This window comes from Tursiops truncatus, chromosome 6 (assembly GCF_011762595.2).
Source record: "Tursiops truncatus isolate mTurTru1 chromosome 6, mTurTru1.mat.Y, whole genome shotgun sequence".
NCBI lineage: Eukaryota > Metazoa > Chordata > Mammalia > Artiodactyla > Delphinidae > Tursiops > Tursiops truncatus.
The window spans coordinates 105,471,608-105,493,384 of NC_047039.1; the positions used below are offsets into that span (position 1 = coordinate 105,471,608).

At 39.3% G+C, this 21,777-nt stretch overlaps 1 protein-coding gene across 8 annotated transcripts in view; it reads left to right on the top strand.

The window, feature by feature from the left end:
• The window catches only part of GAPVD1 (GTPase activating protein and VPS9 domains 1), a 73,161-nt gene that overhangs the window by 3,221 nt on the left and 48,163 nt on the right, over positions 1-21,777 (top strand). The window contains exon 1 of one of the 8 annotated variants that reach the window (XM_019949231.3): positions 2,891-3,048. The exons of the other annotated variants lie outside the window; for them this stretch is intronic. The gene's annotated coding sequence lies outside the window, so the exon portion shown is untranslated. Of the gene's footprint in view, positions 1-2,890; positions 3,049-21,777 lie in introns of those variants that run through there. 8 annotated transcript variants of the gene reach the window in all.

The window sequence follows — 21,777 nt, forward strand, 5'->3', positions numbered from 1 at the left end:
ATGGCTTTCACTCAGTAATCGGTAGTTACCTTTTGGTGTTCCAGCTTTCAACCTGGTTTCGTCCTTTTCTACCTTCATACCACATCCCTGACTTTAAAACAAGTGCTACTCTTCTGGTGCCTTCCTGGCCACTGTCACAGCGTTGTCACTTCCCACTTCACCCAGTTGGCTCCACTGTGAGTTTGTGAGCAGCTTTCCAGTGATGGCACTTAGCAATTTACCAGGTGGTGCTGCCTGATAATGGCATTCTGGAAACAGCAACAATATGTATTAACTCTTATTTGGTGAAACTAACAATACAAAATTTGCCACTCTTTAAACATGATGCGCTTTAGTTTAAATTGGTTTATTTGGGAAAAGTACCCCTGATATTTGCAGAAAACTGAAGCAGGGAAGTGGATATATTCCCAATTGTAAGATGTTTCACTTTTACTTATTATTATTTTTTTTTAGGAGTGAGAGTATTGGGGAGTTGGTTATACATTACAATTCTCCAAGATAAAGTATGATTTTTTTGGGGGGGGTGGCGGGTAAAAGTCTGATGTAAGTGGAATTCTTCTTACTTGCTTTGGAAAGACCAAAAAAAATTGAAAAAAATTTTTTCTTAAATGATTAAATTTTCCCCTTCAACTTTATGGTTTTTTCACCCACACATTTCCTTCTCTGGAGTTAATTTTCTCTTAGGTAAGAAGGATTTCAGTTATGTGTTTTTTTACATTTGAACTACCTAAACTTGTGTTTGTATAGAATTATTTGTGGCCTAAACTCTTTAATCCTAATCAAGATATTTTCATTTGTAAAGGAACTAGGATCAATACTTTCTGTATTGTGTACACATTTTAGATGAAGCTTTAGACACTAAATTGTTTGATTTCTGGTTTTTAGAACTATAGATAATTAACGTTTCCTTCTTTATGTTTACCTATATTTCCTTATTTTTTTAAGTATGTTTCAATATGTATTATGATTTTTTTTTTTTTTTTTCGGTACGCAGGCCTCTCACTGTTGTGGCCTCTCCCATTGCGGAGCACAGGCTCCGGACGCGCAGGCTCCGCGGCCATGGCTCACGGGCTCAGCCGCTCCGCGGCATGTGGGATCTTCCCAGACCGGGGCATGAACCCGTGTCCCCTGCATCGGCAGGTGGACTCTCAACCACTGCGCCACCAGGGAAGCCCTGTATTACGATTTTGTAAAAACATTTTCAGAAGGGAAGTTCTTCATTGCTTCTAAGCTGAAACCCAGTTTTGAACTCTGCAATGCAAAGATCAGAAGAAGTGGTGAACATCTGTTGATACTTCAAGTTCTCATATTTAATATATATAAATGAACAGTTGAGCAAATGTTTTTAAAAAAAATACAGACTTCTGAAGTCTGTATTTTTTTTTAAGTTTGAAGATGAACCAGATAATTGATAAGTATTTATACCTGAAAGGAAAATATAACTTAATACTAACGCTGTAATTAAATTATGTATATTAAGCCAAAATTATCTTCATATTCACCTTTTTTGTCAGCCATTTTAAAAAGATAAGGCTCTACATAAAACAAATGAAATACTGCCATTTGCAGCAACATGAGTGGACATAGAGAATATTGTACTTAGTGAAGTAAGTCAGAGAAAGACAAATATATCACTTATATGTGGAATCTAAAAATAATGCAAATGACTCTATTTTCAAAACAGAAGCAGACTTACAAATATAGAAAACAAACCTATGCTGACCAAAGGGGGAAGGGGGTGGGGGGATAAATTAGGAGTATGGGATTAACAGATACAAACTACTATACATAAAATAGATAAGCAACAAGGATTTACTGTATAGCACAGGGAATTATAGTCAATATCTTATAATAACCTATAAGGGAAAATAATCTGAAAAAAAGATTTATATATCTAAATCACTTTGCTGTACACCTGAAACTAACACAATATTGTAAATCAACTATACTTCAATAAAAAGAAAAGAAAAAAATATAAGGCTTTAAGCATACTTTAACTGTAAAAACAGGCAAGATGTCTGTTCATTAATCTAAGATGTCTGTCTGAAAAGATGCTTGCTTGGGCTTGCACCCATGTAATGCCTGTACACCCACGCTGGAGACTAGTGGGAAGCGTGTCATCAAACATGTTCAGTTCTTCTTTTTTTTTCCCTTACCTAATTTATGTTTTTAGTTTATTTTCTGTGAATTTTTGAAAGGATTAATATTGGAAAATTTAAAAGACAGAAATTTAGTTGGGATATTAGCCTGTTTCCTTTTTTTCAGGATCAGAACCAAATTATCTTCCCAAGCAATCTAAATTTTATCCAAATACATCTATTTTAAAAGTTTTTAGGACTTAGGCTAAAGTCATCTATTTTCAACCCACTCTGAACTGTCTCCTTTCATTTTCGAATGCAGAACTCTGACCCATTTCTTGATTTTACTTTCACTGTTTATAAATCCTGACTACCTGACAAAAATACATTAGGTCTAAACGTCATAGCACTTAAGGCAGAAATGCAAAATGTTTACAAATATGGATTTCTATGTCAGAAAAGCTTAGGAAAGAATAGATTAATTCTTTTCGCAGACTTTATTTCATCTTTACCTCCTTTAGAACCAAGGAATCTAACTTCGATTTCTCTAAAATAAAGTGCCTTTTAATATCTAATTATTCAGGGGTGTGGTGGGCCAACTTGGATTCTGATGGAACGTAACTTATTAAGTAAGTCTCCCTCTGAGTAAGTTTCTATTCCATCATTCCAAAACATCATAATAACAGTAATGACAGTAATTGCTAACATTTATTGACTTCTATTTATTTACTTTTTATTTATTTTTATTTTTTTTGCGGTACGCGGGCCTCTCACTGCTGTGGCCTCTCCCGTTGCGGAGCACAGGCTCCGGACGCGCAGGCTCAGCGGCCATGGCTCACAGGCCCAGCCGCTCCGCGGCATGTGGGATCTTCCCAGACCGGGTCACGAACCTGCGTCCCCTGCATCAGCAGGCGGACTCCCAACCACTGCGCCACCAGGGAAGCCCAGACTTCTATTTATTTTTGAAAAGGTATTTAACTAACAAGATTTTCTTCCTTTTTTTTTGTTCTGGAAGGTTCCTTGTAGGTAGAACACAGTGATAATAATGCTATTTGCAGTTTAATAATAAATAGTTGTAATTTTATGAAGTACCATTCTGGTAAATGTGATGACATAGACATGTCAGTCTGCTGTTTACATGCTTTCCTTAAATTTGAGGGTGTACCCTTGGATCTTGAAACAGGCTTTACCAGTATTACAGCTCAGCAAAAATGCAGCTAAAGCTCAAAGTCCTCTTTCTGCTCTTATGTTTGGTAGTTTTGTACACCCACTGTATTTATGGAAGAAGCTAAGTTTATGCTGGGGACCAAAGCTTCCTCAAAGCATGTGGGTGGTGAAATCTTCCTCTCAAGAGTTCTAAGGGTTTTAGGTTTTTTTTTTTTTAACTATTTGGTTTATCTTGATCTCCAGATTTATATATGTCTTAGTGAGATGTCATTAGAGATTGTTGAATAAGAGGGAATTAGATTTGGTGGTATATAACTTCAGACTAATAAAATTAATGAAGGTTTAAATAATTGTGAAAGTTCCTGATATGCATTCCAGATTAGGTGGATATTTTTGTGTTACTTATTGCCTTTGGGGAAAAAAAAGGGATATAATTCTAATACCATTGCAGTTCTCCTTGTTGGTGTGTAGCATGTTATTGTTGAATTATACCGAGAGATTAAGTATTGTGTCCTTTTTGTTGGACTTGAAAATTTCACATTTTTTATTATTCACAGAATTTGTCTGGTCTTGAGTGTTTAAGTAATTGTACTAGCAGATCTTTCAGCAGGGGAGCTCTTAGTGCCACATTTTTATTATGTTTTCCTTTTTTAAAAAATTTAAATTACTACAGTAATAAATGTTCTTTGTTAAAAAAAAAAACAACAACTAAAAGCAATGCAAAAATGAAAGCTTTTTTCCCCTGCATGTATATGCATATGCTATATGATTTGGATTTTTTCTTTTTTCCCCCCAAATTATAGTTAACACTTGTTCTTGCTAAGTGTTTTACATATGTTAACCTGTTAAACCCTCACAAACTTATGAACATACCCTACGAAGTAAGCTTCAATTTTACATCCATTTGCAGATGAAGAAACCGAGGCAAGGAGAAGTAATTAGCCAAAGGTTGCTTAGCTAGTGAGCAGCAAAACCGAGATTTGAGCTCAAGTAGTCTTACTGTGGGGTTTGTGTTTTTTTTGGGGGGGGGAGGGGTTTTGTGTTTTAACACCTGTACTGCCTCTGGGATCTTACCATGCATATCGTTCTGCAGTTTGCTTTCTTCACTTAGTGGTACGTGGTAGATACCTTTCCATGTACCTCTACCTCCTTCTTAATAATTATGTAGTATTCCATGGTAGGGGTGTACCGTAACTTACTTAATGTCTTTCAAACTTAATCTTGTTTAAGAGTCCCATTAGTAATGATTTCAAGTAATATTTTAAAAAGCCAAGGTTTTATAATGGAATAGTGAGGGTACATTAGTATTTACTAAGTAATGCATGTTAGCTGTCCAAGTGTTTTGATATTCTGTCAGTTGTGTGGTCTAATAAAATCTGAGCTTAATCCACAAGCCATTTATTATGCATGAACTTCATTATTTTTGTGGTTTGTCTTTTTTAGTTCTGGAAAATTAATTAATGTATTGGGGGTAAAATTGACATCTGTGTTTTATTCACTTTTGGTAGGGTCTGGAGTTTTCTGTACTAACAAGAAGTCTTATACTGTTAATTTGAATTTTGGATACTATCTAGCTTTATATTATATACTTATATCTTCAAAGTAGTGTGCCTTTCAGTTCCCTGTACTTGTGCCAGGAATAGTTGATACTAAGTCCATTCTTTTTTCTACAATGTTTTACTTTTGTTTCAAAAATACCAACTAAAGATATTAAAGTATCACTTGTTTCCATTTTTTTCCCCCTCTCATGATACACGTTTCTTGATTGTGAGGAAATATCTTTTTGGTACATTAATAATTATTTCAAACATGCTCATTGGGAAGTTAGTAGATGTTTTCAACTTAAATTTAGTTACTGTTCTTCAGTCATTTGGGAGCTGCGTTAGCAGCAGCTTGACTGATTCCTAACTGGGGTATTGCTCTTCATCATTCAGTCACTTATTTATTAATTTTTTAATAAATTCAGACATTGATTCAGCACCTGCTAAATGCCAGTTCCTCTGCCAAGTAATGGGGATACCAAGATGACTATGTCCCTACTTTAGGGAACTTGGAGTTTTGTTGAGAAAACAACATTTTGTTGCAAATAGTCTATGAGAAAGTATCTGAGTCAAGAGATTGGTAAAGGCTCCTCAGTTTGAGCTGGGCCCTGCTGCCTACCTGGGACTCAACTGACCACTAAAAGGCGTAGGCAAAGGATTCTAAATAGAGGGTATGCAGAAATCCAGTCTGTGACAACGACTCAAAAGTGTCATTAGAATGTCATGTATCCCTATGAGAATGTGGGTCCCTCAAGAGCAGACCTTAAACTGTCCCGTTCATCAGTGCCTAGCACTTCGTAGGTGTTTAATAAACATTTTTTGAATGCATGAGTGAAGGATGTATGTTAAATAAAGCTTACTGTGCTTGTCTGTCCATTTTTTGGAAAAAGATGAGTTCATTATTTTTAATACCTAATGATTTTTAGAGTATGTAATTTAGCAAAACATAAAATGAATAAGAAACTATTCCTGCATTGGAGGAGGTAAGTCTTGTAAGGGGAAACGCATTTAGACAAACCATTGTAATTCAACATGATTATATTTATAAAAAAATATTTGCAAAGGACACCCATCTCTGGTATGAATTGGTTAGGTCCCTTAAAAGTGGTGGGTAATTAAAATAAATCTTCAAATTATTTGATTGATAAAATACAGCTAACATTGTAGTAGGTCATTAAAAAATGGCAGTTAGGTCCTTTTTTGCCCTGTCACGTTAGTATAAATAGTACATAAATACTATGATGAAATGTACCTGTTTAATGAACAAGAAAAGTAACTGACAGTTCTGTCAAGGTGTAGGCATCAGTATATAACAATGTTAACCATGCTTAATCCTTGAGTAACATCATGATTTTTCCCAAATCTGCAAACTACTTATACTATTGTTTATTTAAAATGTCTTTTTTTAAAAATTTGGACACCTTTAAAAATTTTTTTAAAGCTTTATGTTATTACCATAATGAAAGGCTACCATCTCTTGCCCTAAATAGAAAGCAACTTGAATATAATAAAAACAAAGCAATGTTATAAAACCTAGCTTGCTACTGTTTGCAGAAGGTGCTGAGTTTGAGACCTCTGTCTTTAATTAAAAGAAGAGTTTAGCAAGTGTTAGGGAAGTGTTGAAGACAAATTGGCACCTTGCTTAGATTTTCTGCATGATGTAAACAGAAAAACTGAAAGAGACTTTAAAATGGGGTAACTTTCCCACTCAGTGTCATAAGGGAGGAAGGATGCACCCTGTTTGTTGTCAGGAGCAGTTCTCCTAGAGCTTCACAGAGGGAAGAGATTTGGGGGCTGGGCCTTAAAGGAGAAATCTGAGTTCACTTGAAGATAAGGAAGATTTGAGCCCCTTAAGCCTAGATAATAGCATCTGCAAATGTTGGAGACTTTAAGATATAGTATGGCAGCAAAATCCGATTTTGGGGAAGTGGAGAGATGGTGGGAGATGAGATAGGAGTTATGAAAAGAGGGATTTATGGTTGAGAGCTTGATACCCTGTAGCATATTGTAGACATTATCCTGTAAGCAGTGGAGAGTAGCATGACAAGGTTTGTGCTTTAGGAAGATTGCTTCAACAGTAGGAAGGAGAGACCAGGAAGGAAACTATTGAGATGATGAGACTCTAAATAGTTTGAAGGATTGGGAGGAAGATGATAATCTTGAATTTTCCGAACCTTTTCCAATAAAGGGCCATTTTGATCTTATGCGCTCCCACATTGGAAGAAGGCAGATGATACGCTAAGAGTATAGATCACTTTGACAATATTGGTTACTATCTGAGGTTACCTGCTCACAGAAAATCCCTGTTAGCTCATAGAGAAAGAGAGTGAGGTGACCAAGAAGTTCTGGAACCATTTAGGGAACTTGGATCTATTTGGAGATTCGTAGAGTGTAAATTATGGGAAAGGAATGGTACCCATAATTCCTTGTTTTTCCATTGAAAAACTGAATTCCAGAAAGATTATATTAATCACTAGAGATTATATAGCTAGTTTTGAGCTCATTGTATTTTACTTTAGAGTGCTATACCCAGAACTGTTAGTACATTTACATATTTTTTAAATGTTTATTTATTTATATATATATATGTATTTTTTTTGGCTGCGTTGCGTTGGGTCTTCGTTGCTGTGTGCGGGCTTTCTCTAGTTGTGGCGAGCAGGGGCTCCTCTTCGTCGCGGTGCGCAGGCTTCTCGTTGCAGTGGCTTCTGTGTTGTTGTGGAGCACGGGCTCTAGGTGCACAGGCTTCAGTAGCTGTGGCTCACAGGCTCTAGAGCACAGGCTTCAGTAGCTGTGGCTCACAGGCTCTAGAGCACAGGCTCAGTAGTTGTGGCGCACGGGCTTAGTTGCTATGTGGCATGTGGGATCTTCCTGGACCAGGGCTGGAACCCGTGTCCCCTGCATTGTCAGGCAGATTCTTAACCACTGCACCACCAAGGAAATCCCACATTTAAGTCTTAAAAGGTACTTTAGATAGGAACTTCCCTCCTGGTCGGGGAACTAGATTCCGCACGCGTGCCACAACAAAGACCCAGTGCAGCCTAAATAAATAAATAAATACTAAAAAAAATTTTTTAAAAAAAGATACTTTAGATAGCACCTGCTATGTGTGTGTGTCTTTAATTATCAGGGTAATAATCTAGATTAGTCCCTAGTAACTTTTTCTAAACTTTCATATACCATTTCTTTAGTAGAATTTAGGTTATTTAGTCCTGAAGTCCAACTAAACCTGACTTTGCCAGGCAGTTTGAAACTTTCCAAGAAAGGGGGAGTTGTTCAGCTACTGACTGACATATTAATAGTTGTTGAAAGAGTGGGGTGATTAGAAGAAGTAACCTTGACTGTAAATTAAAGCACTCACTCTTGGGAGGCAAATGGCTTGGTGGGTAAAAGCTGGGTGAACCAGATACACCTGGATTCTAGTCGCAGCTTTGCTAGTTATTAACTTGACCTTGGGAAAATAATTTAATTTCCTCAGTTTCCTCATCTGTAAAAAGTGGCTAAGAATACTTATCTTTCACGAGTGTTACACAGGTTAAATGAGAACGTCCATGTAAAGCACCTGGTTGGTGCCTAGTACATGACGAGCCTGAAATGCATGGTAGTTATTATTGTTTTTATTTCCTAAGCACCTATATGCTTTACTACCACCAGTCAAAACTCTCGTCTTCAGGCTCAACCATTACTGCTTATAATGGCTTTTTTAAAAGTTTGATATTAAATGGAAATTAATATAAAAACTGGCTTTTCTTAAACAATTCTGGCTAGGAAATATATTTGCCTTGCTTCAGTTGACAAGGATTTAGTGCAAAATGTAACATAGCTGTGGAAATTTTGTGTTAGGAAGTTTCTGTATTTCGTTTCTGATCACAGTGAACTGAAAGATAAAATATTCTTAGTGTGATAGTTTAAACATCGCAATGTGTTACCAGATGTAAATGGGTTCTGGGACATCATGGGATACCTGCTAATCCTTCTAGATGGTGGTTGTTGGAGACTGCTAAATTACAGTGTTCACATGCATTTCTCAAATTTGTATATCTTTTTCATACTGAAAAAAGTTGCTAAATTGGATGCTTGGTTTTAGAATTATGTTATTTATGTAATTTATTTATTTATTTTTTGGCTGTGTTGGGTCTTCATTGCTGTGCGAGCGGGGGCTACTCTTTGTTGCGGTGCATGAGCTTTTCATTGCAGTGGCTTCTCTTGTTGTGGAGCACAGGCTCTAGACGTGCAGGCTTCAGTAGTTGTGGCACATGGGCTCAGTATTTGTGGCTCGTGGGCTCTAGAGTTGTGGTGCACGAGCTTAGTTGCTCTGCGGCATGTGGGATCTTCCTGGACTAGGGATCAAACCTGTGTCCCCCGCATTGGCAGGCAGATTCTTAACCACTGCGCCACCAGGGAAGTCCCTGTTTATGTAATTTAAAAAAAAAAATCATTTATTTATTTATTTATTTATGGCTGTGTTGGGTCTTCGTTTCTGTGCGAGGGCTTTCTCCAGTTGCGACGAGAGGGGGCCACTCTTCATCGCGGCGGGCGGGCCTCTCACTATCGTGGCCTCTCTTGTTGTGGAGCACAGGCTCCAGACGCGCAGGCTCAGTAGTTGTGGCTCACGGGGCTGGTTACTCGGCGGCATGTGGTATCCCCCAGAGCAGGGCTCGAACCCATGTCCCCTGCATTGGCAGGCAGATTCTCAACCACTGTGCCACCAGGGAAGCCCCTGTTTATGTAATTTAAAAAATTTAAATAGACTTTACTTTTTAGAACAGTTTAAATTACAGAAGAACTGAGATGATAGAACAGGGAGTTACCATATACCCAGAATCAAGTTCCTGTTATTATTAACATCTCATATTAATGGTGCATTTGCTACAATTAGTGAGCCAGTATTGATAATTATTATTAACTAAAGTTCATGCTTTATTCAGGTTTCCTTAGGTTTTTTTTTTTTTTTTTTTCCTTAGGTTTATTTTAATGTTTTTATTTTATTTTTATATTTATTTTTGTCTGCGTTGGGTCTTTGGTGCTGTGTGCGGGGTTTCTTCTAGTTACGGCGAGTGGGGGCTGCTCTTCATTGCGGTGCGTGGGCTTCTCATTGCGGTGGCTTCTCTTGTTGTGGAGCATGGGCTTTAGGAGCGTGGGCTTCAGTAGTTGTGGCGCGCAGGCTCAGTAGTTTTGGCTCACAGGCCTAGTTGCTCTGCGGCATGTGGGATTTTCCCGGCCCAGGGCTTGAACCCGTGTCCCCTGCATTGGCAGGTGGATTCTTAACTACTGCGCCACCAGGGAAGCCCTCAGATTTCCTTAGTTTTTACCTGATGTCCTTTTTCTGTTCCAGGACCTCATTCAGGATACCACGTTACATTTAGTTGTCATCATCTGTGTAATTTTTAACTGGATCATCTTACACACATTAATTTATTTGCAAAGCATGCTTTATTCTCACATTTCAAAGCCATACCTGTGTGTGGCATATGATGTTACTAAAAACGCTCTTCGATTGAAGATAGTTGGCCTTTAATTTCACTTCTAATAAGCCTTTTACAAGTGTAGGTTTCATCATGTTAGCAAGTTGTCTGTCTCACCTCTTTAGTTATGACTCTGATATTTACCACTTATTTTCATGGGAAAGTTCGTTTCGGTCACTTCTGTCATGTGATGGACGTGGAGTATGTCTCATTGTGTCCTAGTGAAATGATAAAAATTACCCCACCTTTTTTTTTGGGTGGGTGGTGCCTGCGCCGCACGGCTTGTGGGATCTTAGTTCCCCGATCAGGGATTGGAGCTCGGCCCTCTGCAGTGAAAGAACCGAGTCCTAACCACTGGACTGCCAGGGAATTCCCTACCTTACTTCTTTTAAAAAAAAAAAATTATTTATTTTTATTTTATCTTTGGCTGCGTCGGGTCTTAGTTGCAGCACGTGAGATCTTTTTTTAAAAATTAATTAATTAATTAATTTTTGGCTGCCTTGGGTCTTCATTGCTGCGTGTGGGCTTTCTCTAGTTGCAGCGAGCAGGGTCTACTCTTCGTTGTAGTGCACGGGCTTCTCATTGCGGTGGCTTCTTTTGTTGTGGAGCTCGGGCTCTGGGCACGAGGGCTTCAGTAGTTGTGGCTTGCAGGCTGTAGAGCGCAGGCTCAGTAGTTGTGGCGCATGGGGTTAGTTGCTCCACAGCATGTGGGATCTTCCCGGACCAGGGATCAAACCCATGTCCCCAGCATTGGCAGGCAGATTCTTAACCACTGCCCAGGGAAGTCCCTTGGGATGCTTTTAATTAGAAATTTTCATCAAAGAAAATACGAAACATGATTCTCATTCCATAAAACATTTGAAATAATTTCCCCCTACTTTAGAGTCCTTCTTTTGAGTCACAGGGGTTTGTTCAGGCATAGTTGCTAACATTTATAATATGTGTATCCTCCTTGGAACTTTTAATGTACTTTCTAATTCACGCATTTCACCTTATCAGGTTGTGCCTCCTCTCCATGCTCTGTATTATCGTAGGTATACTTGCTTATCAGCACTTGACAGGCTTTTTCTGTAAAAGGCCAGCTAGTAAATATGTTAGGCTTTGTGGGCCATATGGACTCTGGAGGACTATGGCGACTATCTAGCCATGCAGCATGAGAACAGCCACAGATAATACATAAACAAAGGGGCATGACTGTGTTCCAGTAAAACTTTATTTATACACGTAGGCAACTGGTCAAGTTTGGCCCACAGGCTGTAGTTTTCCAGCCTGTATACTGGTGTTGGAAGGATACAAAAACTCCATGCGCTTCACTACTTCAACTAAAATCTCCCTGCTGGGTTCTCAGTGATAAGTCTTCATGAGTTGAAAAGCTTAAAATCTGACTTGACATGTATGGGTATAATTGCTTTTATTTTTGTAGAAAATGTGGCAAGTGCAAGTGAGCTTTTATAGAATTTTATAGAATTTCAAAGTCCAATTTTTGACCACTCCAAAAAGAAATTATCTAACTTGGAAAATGCTGGCAAATTTCAGGGAAAAAAAAATTCTATTATTGTGAAATGTGCCTAATGTTAATTTAAAAATCCTTTGATTTTACTTATGTTCTTTTTCTCAGAGCACCTTGTGACAATGCAGTTAGCAAAGATATGTGAGAACTTCTTGTGTTTGGCCGTGGTATTGGGGGTTGGGGATGCATAGGTCTAAGAGATGTTCTCATCGTTTGAGGGGACCCTTCATTCTTGCTGGAAGGACAAGATATAGACACTAAAGATGAAAATAGGGAATTCCCTGGCGGTCCAGTGGTTAGGATTCGGTGCTTTCACTGCTGAGGGCCTGGGTTCAGTCTCTGGTTGGGGAACTAAGATCCTGCAAGCCGAACACCTTGGCCAAAAAAAAAAAAAAAAGATGAAAATAACAGTTCCAATTTAATGGTATGGATAAGCACTGCTTTAAGAGTTCAGAGTTGGGATTTATCACAGGGGCAGACTATATGGTTGGGAAGGAAGGTTTTATTGAGCCAGACCTTGGAAATTAGAAGGAGCAAATAAGGTGATGTAAATGTAAACATGAAGGTCAATTAAAAATGAAAAGGCAGATTTGCTGGGACAGGAGGGTTCATATAGGGAAATAGTGTGAGATAGGACTGGAGGTGAGGGTTAAGGCAAGGTTGGCCCTTAAACATTAGGTTAAGGAGTTTGGAAATTATTCGCTAAGAAATAAGGAATAAATCTAAATTTTGAGCACTTTTGTTTTTCCTTTAAGTCTTTCATGAAACTTCCACATAGTATATTTAATGTTTTCAGTATGGTGTGCTTATTTTATTTAGCATCTATTGATAATTTCATAGTGTTTACCTCTTCTTTTCCTGTCCATCAAAGACTACACCTCTGTTCCTCCTGTGTTATTTCTACCGCTGCTTATGATGTTTCTAACGTGAATGGGTTATTGAAATACCTCTTTTTCATTCATATATTTATTCAGCAAATGTGTACTACTGAATGCTCATGATGTGATGGGTTCTATTCTAGTCAGTGTGAATAGAGCAGGGAAGAAATTAGGCAAATATCCCTCTTCTTAGGGAGTTTACATTTTCTTGGGGAGATCGACAGTACATAAGATAAATAAGTGAAATGTATAATACGACTAGTGCTAACAAGAAAAACTAAAGCAGGGAGAGGTAGTATGTGTGTGGCAGGGCAGGGGTTGGAATTTTAGGTAGGGTGACCAAGAAAGACCTCACTGAAGAAGATGACTCTTGATAAGACCCAAAGGAAGTGAGAGACCTGGGTGGTGAGCAAGTACAAGGGTACTAGGGTGCAAGTATACCTGGCATGTTGGAGAATATGGCTGGAGCAGAGTGAATGAGGGATCTGGTAAGAGAGTGGTCGTATGTCCTTGTTTATGTCTCTTGTCTCAATGAAATTATTAATAGTGTCCACTTTCACTCCCAGTAGTGTCCTAGTTTGGATGGTAAGTTGTATGGTCTTCTGGTAATAGGAGGTGAGGTCAGAGAGGTAGGGGGGATGGAGGCAGACCATGGAAAGCCAAGAAAAGAAGATTTTGGAGGATTTTGAGCACAGGAGTGATGTGATTTGACTTAGGATTTCACAGGCTCACTCTGGCTGCTGTGTTGAGAGTAGGCTGAGAGCAAAGACTGAAGCAGGGAGCCTGAGGGAAATCTCTTCTGATGCTTCAATTTCCTCAGTGAAGTAGGAAGCAAGGAGCTGAGAATAAGGAGAGGGGAAGAGGCTGGAGATTTGAGGAGAGATGGTGGTATGAATTAGTTGCCTGGGAGAGTGGGGGAGTGATGGATGGACGGGGGAAGTAATAGTGTGCGTATCATGCATCAGTAAGGGCTCGTATAGGGTTTGTGATCATGAGTTTAAAGTGATATTTAGCATGGTTGTGTGTGTTGGTTTTCTCATACACAGGTATAAATTAGGAGTAGGCAGAACATTTTCTTTTTTCTTTAAGATTTTTGGATATGGACCATTTTTTTTAAAGTCTTTATTGAATTTGTTACAATATTGCTTCTGTTTTATGTTTTGGTTCTTTGGCCCTGACGCCTGTGGGATTTAGGTTCCCTGACCTGGGATCGAACCCACACCCCCTGCATTGGAAGGCAAAGTCTTAACCACTGGATCGCCAGGGAAGTCCCGCGTTGGATTTAACTGGGATTGAGGTTTAGACGAGTGAGGGGGCAAATTGAGAGTACATTCAGCCAGTGATCATAATGATTGACCATGGGGTTTATGCTATCTGGGTAAGGAGGGAAGCAGAGACAGGAGGAGAGTGAAGGTTAGCAAAAAAGGTGGTAGGATTAATGGCTTGAAAGTCTTGGTAGGGTCAAATGATCATTGGAGTTTGGGGGTGTTGAAGGAAGGAGAGAGACTATAGTATATGATGGCAACAGGGGTGGGTAGTAGGTCATATAGTCTGATGAACTTGATTAAAGAAAGAAAATTTAGCAAGTTATCTAGTGTTCTGGGTTTATTTAAAATATCTTTTTTAAAAAATATTTATTTATTTTGGCTGTGCCGGGCCTCAGTTGTAGCACATGGGATCTTCATTGCGACATTTGGACTTCTTAGTTGTGGCATGCATGCGGGATCTAGTTCCCCCACCAGGGATCAAACCCAGGCCCCCTGCAATGAGAGTGCAGAGTCTTACCCACTGGACCACTAGGGAAGTCCCCTTATGTAAAACATCTTTATGAAAATGTCTTTGAAGACATTTGGGACCACTGAAGGGTTTAGAAGGTGAGTTCTTACGTAGATCAGGTGGAGCGTTGCTTTCATGTGTTAATTTTTTTAAGTGAAGCTATATTTGAAGGTTTTCATTTCTGAATTGCATAAATTGATTCATATTTTGCTATGTCATTGGAAACATTTTAAGCATCCTATCTTGAACAGCATTTTGGTTGTAATTAGACTGTGAACTCCTTGAGATTAGGGGACCTGGCTAGGTTCCAACAAGTCAATAACGTATTTGTTGAATTAAATTGTATTAAGGTAGCAAGAAGGATATGACTGGAGAATTTCTAAAGGATTTTCCTCTATCATTTTATAATGAAAAAATTCTAACCTACAGAAACTGTTGAAGGGTGGCACCATGATCACCATATACCCACCAACCAGATTCAACAGTGGTTTACATTTTGCTGCATTTAAAAAATCTTTTAGCTTTTTTGAGCCATGTACAAGTGAATTCCAGACATCCTAACAATTTACTTCTATGTACTTGAATGTGCATCTCTCAAAAATAATTCACCTGTGTAACCACACGATTTCTGAGTCATTCTTGTAGAGATCAGGACTATAATAATAGTGTACTGGCTCTATCACCTCTCACCACTGTGGGCTTATGTAAGTTACGTAATATCTCTGAGCCTCAGTTTCTTTTGTGGCAAAGTACCTGTTTCAGAGGGATGTTATGAAGATTAAGTGTGTAAAGTTCTTAGAACCATACCAGGCACAATTTTCAGTTTATAAAGTGTTTTCTCTTATGATACGAAATTGTGGTGAATAACACCACCCCCAACCCTTGTCACCAGAGTTGGAAACTTCTACCTCGCCTTGCCCTAGTGTAGGTGTCAGCAAGTCTATTTTCTATCTCCAGTTATCTCTCAGATTTGTCCTGCTCTTTCCATTGCCACTGCAACATTTCTTTTTTTGTTTGTTTGTTTTTAACACCTTTATTGGAGTATAATTGCTTTACAATGGTATGTTAGTTTCTGCTTTATAACAAAGTGAATCAGTTATACATATACATATATCCCCATATTTCTTTCCTCTTGCGTCTCCCTCCCTCCCACCCTCCCTATCCCACCCCTCCAGGCGGTCACAAAGCACCGAGCTGATCTCCCTGTGCTATGCGGCTGCTTCCCACTAGCTATCTGTTTTACATTTGGTAGTGTATATATGTCCATGCCACTCTCTCACTTTGTCCCAGCTTACCCTTCCCCCTCCCCGTGTCCTCAAGTCCATTCTCTAGTAGATCTGCGTCTTTATTCCCATCTTGCCCCTAGGTTCTTCATGACCTTCTTTTTTTCTTTTTAGATTCCATATATATGTGTTAGCATACGGTATTTGTTTTTCTCTTTCTGACTTACTTCACTGTGTATGACAGACTCATAGTGGCCTTACATTTAGGTCTTTTTTGTGCGTGTGTGGTACGCGGGCCTCTCACTGTTGTGGCCTCTCCCGTTGCAGAGCACAGGCTCCGGACACGCAGGCTCAGTGGCCATGGCTCACGGGCCCAGCCACTCCGCGGCATGTGGGATCTTCCCGGTCCGGGGCATGAACCCGTGTCCCCTGCATCGGCAGGCGGACTCTCAACCACTGCGCCACCAGGGAAGCCCCATTTAGGTCTTTAATCCCTTTTGAGTTTATTTTTGTGTGTGGTATTAGGGAGTGTTCTAATTTCATTTTTTTACATGTAGCTGTCCAGTGTTCGCAGCACCACTTATTGAAAAGGCTGTCTTTTCTCCATTGTATATTCTTGCTTCCTTTATCAAAGGTAAAGTGACCATATGTGCGTGGGTTTATCTCTGGGCTTTCTATCCTGTTCCACTGACCTATATTTCTGTTTTTGTGCCAGTACCATACTGTCTTGATTACTGTAGCTTTGTAGAATAGTCTGAAGTCAGGGAGCCTGATTCCTCCAGCTCCGTTTTTCTTTCTCCAGATTGCTTTGGCTATTCAGGGTCTTTTGTGTTTCCATACAAATTGTGAATTTTTTTGTTCTAGTTCTGTGAAAAATGCCAGTGGTTCTTGCCTATCAACAATTTCTTAGTCTTTCTTCATCTAGTTCCATCCAAACCACCTCATCTTTTTCTTTACTGCCAAAGTTTATGTTCTCAAATATAAATTTAATCATGTTAATCTGTTTAAACTCTTTTCCCATCTCCCACAGTGCAAAGTCCCAGTTTGGTTTTTTTTTAAATTAATTAATTTTTGGCTGCATTGGGTCTTCATTGCTCTGCGCGGACTTCCTCTAGTTGCAGCGAGCGGGGGCTGCTCTTCGTTGTGGTGCGCGGGTTTCTCAATGCGGTAGCTTGTTGCAGAGCATGGGCTCTAGGCGTGCGGGCTTCAGTAGTTGTGGCTTGTGGGTGGGCTCTAGAGCGCAGGCTCAGTAGTTGTGGAGCACGGACTTAGTTGCTCCATGGCGTGTGGGATCTTCCCGGACCAGGGATCGAACCTGTGTCCCCTGCATTGGCAGGCGGATTCTTAACTGCTGTGCCATCAGGGAAGTCCAGTCCCAGTTTCTTAACACTGGCTTCTGTGTACGTTTGGTCTCTGTAGCCTTATCTCATTATACATTTCCTCCCCTTCCCCCTGCCTCACTCTTAACACACACAACACATGCCCCCAAACTGTAGCAAGCCATGTGTAGTTCTCTGAATGTACTGAGTCACACACTTCTGTGCCTTTGCTTGATTGGCTGCCTGTATCTAGAAGTCTACCCCTACCAATTATCCTCTTCATGTCTGGCAAATACTTATCCCACCCCCATACTTGTCTTTTAAGACTAGGCACAGGTACCTAACTCCTCAGTCATTCCTTCTCTTTTGTCTGTACTCTACGTTGTACAGCCTTCATTCAGCCATAGCATTATACCCATAACATTTTGGGGAAGCCATTTGCTTGTGTGTCTAACTCGTTTTATTAGATTAGGAAGTCCTTGAGAACACATACTAGATTTTATCCTTTTTTTGTATCCCTAGTACCTAATATGTTGCTCATGCCAGGCACAAAATAAATGTAGATACTGTGTCCACATTATATGGATGAAAAAACCCCTGAGGTTCACAGAATACGCATTATATACCCAAGGTAACAGAACTAATTAATGAAGCATACAGATCTTTTTTTTTTTTTCAGTACGCAGGTCTCTCACTGTTGTGGCCTCTCCCGTTGCGGAGCACAGGCTCCGGACGCGCAGGCTCAGCGGCCATGGCTCACGGGCCCAGCCGCTCCGCGGCATGTGGGATCCTCCCGGACCGGGGCACGAACCCGTGTCCCCTGCATCGGCAGGCGGACTCTCAACCACTGCGCCACCAGGGAAGCCCCCAGATCTTTTTTTAAAAGATTTTTTGATGTGGACCATTTTTTTTTTTTTTTTTGTGGTACGCGGGCCTCTCACTGTTGTGGCCTCTCCCGTTGCGGAGCACAGGCTCCGGACGCACAGGCTCAGCAGCCATGGGTCACGGACCCAGCTGCTCCACGGCATGTGGGATCTTCCCGGACCGGGGCACGAACCCGTGTCCCCTGCATCGGCAGGCGGACTCTCAACCACTGCGCCACCAGGGAAGCCCTGATGTGGACCATTTTTAAAGTCTTTATTGAATTTGTTACAGTATTGCTTCTGTTTTATGTTTTGGGGTTTTGGCTGTGAGGCATGAGATCTTAGCTCCCTGACCAGGGATCGAACCTGCACGCCCTGCACTGGACCACCAGGGAAGTCCCCAAAGCATACAGATCTTTAAGAGCCCATTTCAGTACTATTTTCATTAACTATAATATTTCTCACAGTTACAACCATTTGTTCAGCGATTCTGTTCTTAGTCTGTGGATTTAGAGCCCCCTAGAGGATGTTAGAATTCCCTCATGAAAGTCTGCAAAGTCATGTGTTTTCTTTCGGCTGAGTTAGTAAGATTATATATGTATGTATGGCACCAATTTTTTTGAATGTACTCGGATGCTTTTGTGAGTTAATAGTGAACCATCTTGGTGAAGTAGACATATTTAAACCTTTTGAGAGGAAAGCACTCTGAGGGTTTTAATACAGGAGACTTGGAATAATAGCTTTGTATAGTTTGCTAGGGAATTGATAAGGTACAAGAAAGTTTTTAAAGCAGTTAAATTCAAGTTAGATGATAATATCTGAAACTTTTCTAGTCATCAGTAGTTCATTAAAATAATTTCTGTAATCAAACTTAATTAAAAATTGTTGAATCTATTTCTTTAAATAAGGTGGCTTTAAATATATTTCCATCTGCTACCATATGCTTAACTCTTTCTTTTAGTCTTAGCACCAAAAAAATTTATTTCATATATATGAACATATTTTCATTGGATCTGTAAACATATTGAGAGTTCTCTGAGCTAGGTTGTCACCTCTTTCAGAATCTGAATTCACTACAAATTGTATTTTATCAATTCCAAATAAATCCACTATGAATCCGATTGGCTGGGACAACTTCTTTTTTTCTAACTTTATTGAACTATAATTGACATATAACATTGTAAGTTTAAGTCATATAATAATGATTTGGTACACATATATTGCAAAATGTTTACCACAATAAGGTTTGTTAACACATCCTTCACCTCATGTAATTACCATTTTCTTGTTACTGTGGTGAGAACACTTAAAGCTTTACTCTCATAGCAGTTTTTAAGTATATAATCATGTTTAATTCTTTTTAAAAAATTTTATTGAAGTATAGTTGATTTACAATGTTGTGTTTAATTTCTGCTGTACAGCAAAGTGACTCAGTTATACATATATATATCCCTTTTCATATTCTTTTCCATTATGGTTTATCACAGGATATTGAATATAGTTCCCTGTGCTATACAGTAGGACCTGTTTATCCATCCTATATGTAATAGTTTGCATCTGCTAATCCCAAACTCCCAGTCCTTTCCTTCCCCACCCCTAATGTTTAATTCTTAATGAGAAGCATTTTTCTAACTTAGTGACTGCTGCCTCGACACAATGTTGTATTCTGCTATTTGGCCCACAAGCACTTCTGTTGCTGAGATAAAATGTTTGTGGTCTGGCAGGCATTCTAGCTTCAAGGGTGTAGCTTAAATAATAATGCTTTAAAATATGTGTGCTATTTTTATCAGTTTGTTTAGCTACTAGATAAACAAGAATTGTGTGATTTCATTCATTCATTTAGCAAATACTTATTCAACTCCTGCTGTGAACCAAGCCCTCTCCTCAGCCCTGAAATTACAGCAGTAAGTCGACAAAACAGACAAATCTTGGCCTTGGCGGCCCTTGCCTTTCAGTGGGGCAGCCATACTCTAAGCATGATGAACATGCATGTAACAACAACCCATGCTGGGTTGGGGCAAGTGCTTTTTAAAAAAAAAAAGGCCAGAAGAGGGAATAGGAAGTGATATTTTCTGTTTTAGAATGATTTGTCTCAGAAGGCCTTTCTAAATAGACATTTGAGCAGAGACCTGAATGAACTAAAGGCACCAGCCTTGCAAAGCCATCTGGAGGAATAGCCTTCCAGGGAGAGGGTTCAGCAAATGCAGAGGCTTTGAGGAAGGGGCATGCTTGATCTGTTCAAGAGGAGGCCAGCGTGTCTGGAGCTGTGTGAGCAGGAGTTAGAATGGCAGGAGATGAGGTTGGAGGAATAGCAGTGTTAGATCATGTGGGACTTTCAGATTTCATTCTAAGTGTAAAATAAGCCTTTGGACAGCTTCTAGTGGGGGAATGAAGTGGTCTGACTTAAATTTAAAGGATGTTCTATGCTATGTAGATACTCCAGTAGTACAAGAAATGAAGCAGGAGTTCAGTTAGGAAGTGGTGGTTAGAGACCTTTGGGTGAGAGATGATGATGGAGGTGGTGAGATGTGTTTTGAAGAAAGAGTCAACAGGCTATGTTGATTGATTGCAGTGTGAAAGAGAGCAGGCAAGGAAAGTCCAGTGTTGATAAATAGACACGGGACTTTTTTTTCTTTTTTTTTTTTTTTTTTGCAATTGACAAGGAAATTTAGTTATTTCTGAGATATACATTTTAAAGTAATAACTAGAATTATGACTTATAACATTATACCAGAACATACAAGATTTTTAGAAATTTCATGTAATGTCTGAAACATTTATATTAACATATTTCCATACAAATAACCCAAAGAAGGGTTAGTATTAGTTTTTGTTTGATTTTTTTTATACTGCAGGTTCTTATTAGTCATCAATTTCATACACATCAGTGTATACCTGTCAATCCCAATCGCCCAATTCAGCACACCACCATCCCCACCCCACCGCGGTTTTACCCCCTTGGCATCCACACGTTTGTTCTCTACATCTGTGTCTCAACTTCTGCCCTGCAAACATTCATCTGTACCATTTTTCTAGGTTCCACATACATGCGTTAATATACGATATTTGTTTTTCTCTTTCTGACTTACTTCACTCTGTATGACAGTCTTTAGATCCATCCATGTCTCAACAAATGACGCAATTTCGTTCCTTTTTATGGCTGAGTAATATTCCATTGTATATATGTACCACAACTTCTTTATCCGTTCGTCTGTCAATGGGCATTTAGGTTGCTTCCATGACCTGGCTGTTGTAAATAGTGCTGCAGTGAACATTGTGGTGCATGTGTCTTTTTGAGTTATGGTTTTCTCTGGGTATATGCACAGTAGTGGGATTGCTGGATCATATGGTAATTCTATTTTTAGTTTTTTAAGGAATGTCCATACTGGTCTCCATAGTGGCTGTATCAATTTACATTCCCACCAACAGTGCAAGAGGGTTCCCTTTTCTCCACACCCTCTGCAGCATTTGTTGTTTGTAGATTTTCTGATGATGCCCATTCTAACTGGTGCGAGGTGATACCTCATTGTAGTTTTGATTTGCATTTCTCTAATAATTAGTGATGTTGAGCAGCTTTTCATTGCTTCTTGGCCATCTGTATGTCTTCTTTGGAGAAATGTCTATTTAGGTCTTATGCCCATTTTTGGATTGGGTTGTTTGTTTCTTTAATATTGAGCTGCCTGAGCTCGTTGTATATTTTGGAGATTAATCCTTTGTCCATTGATTCGTTTGCAAATATTTTCTCCCATTCTGAGGGCTGTCTTTTTGTCTTGTTTACGGTTTCCTTTGCTGTGCAAAAGCTTTGAAATTTCATTAGGTCCCATTTGTTTATTTTTGTTTTTATTTCCATTACTCTAGCAGGTGGATCAAAAAAGATCTTGCTGTGATTTATGTCAAAGAGTGTTCTTCCTGTGTTTTCCTCTAAGAGTTTTATAGTATCCAGTCTTACATTTAGGTCTC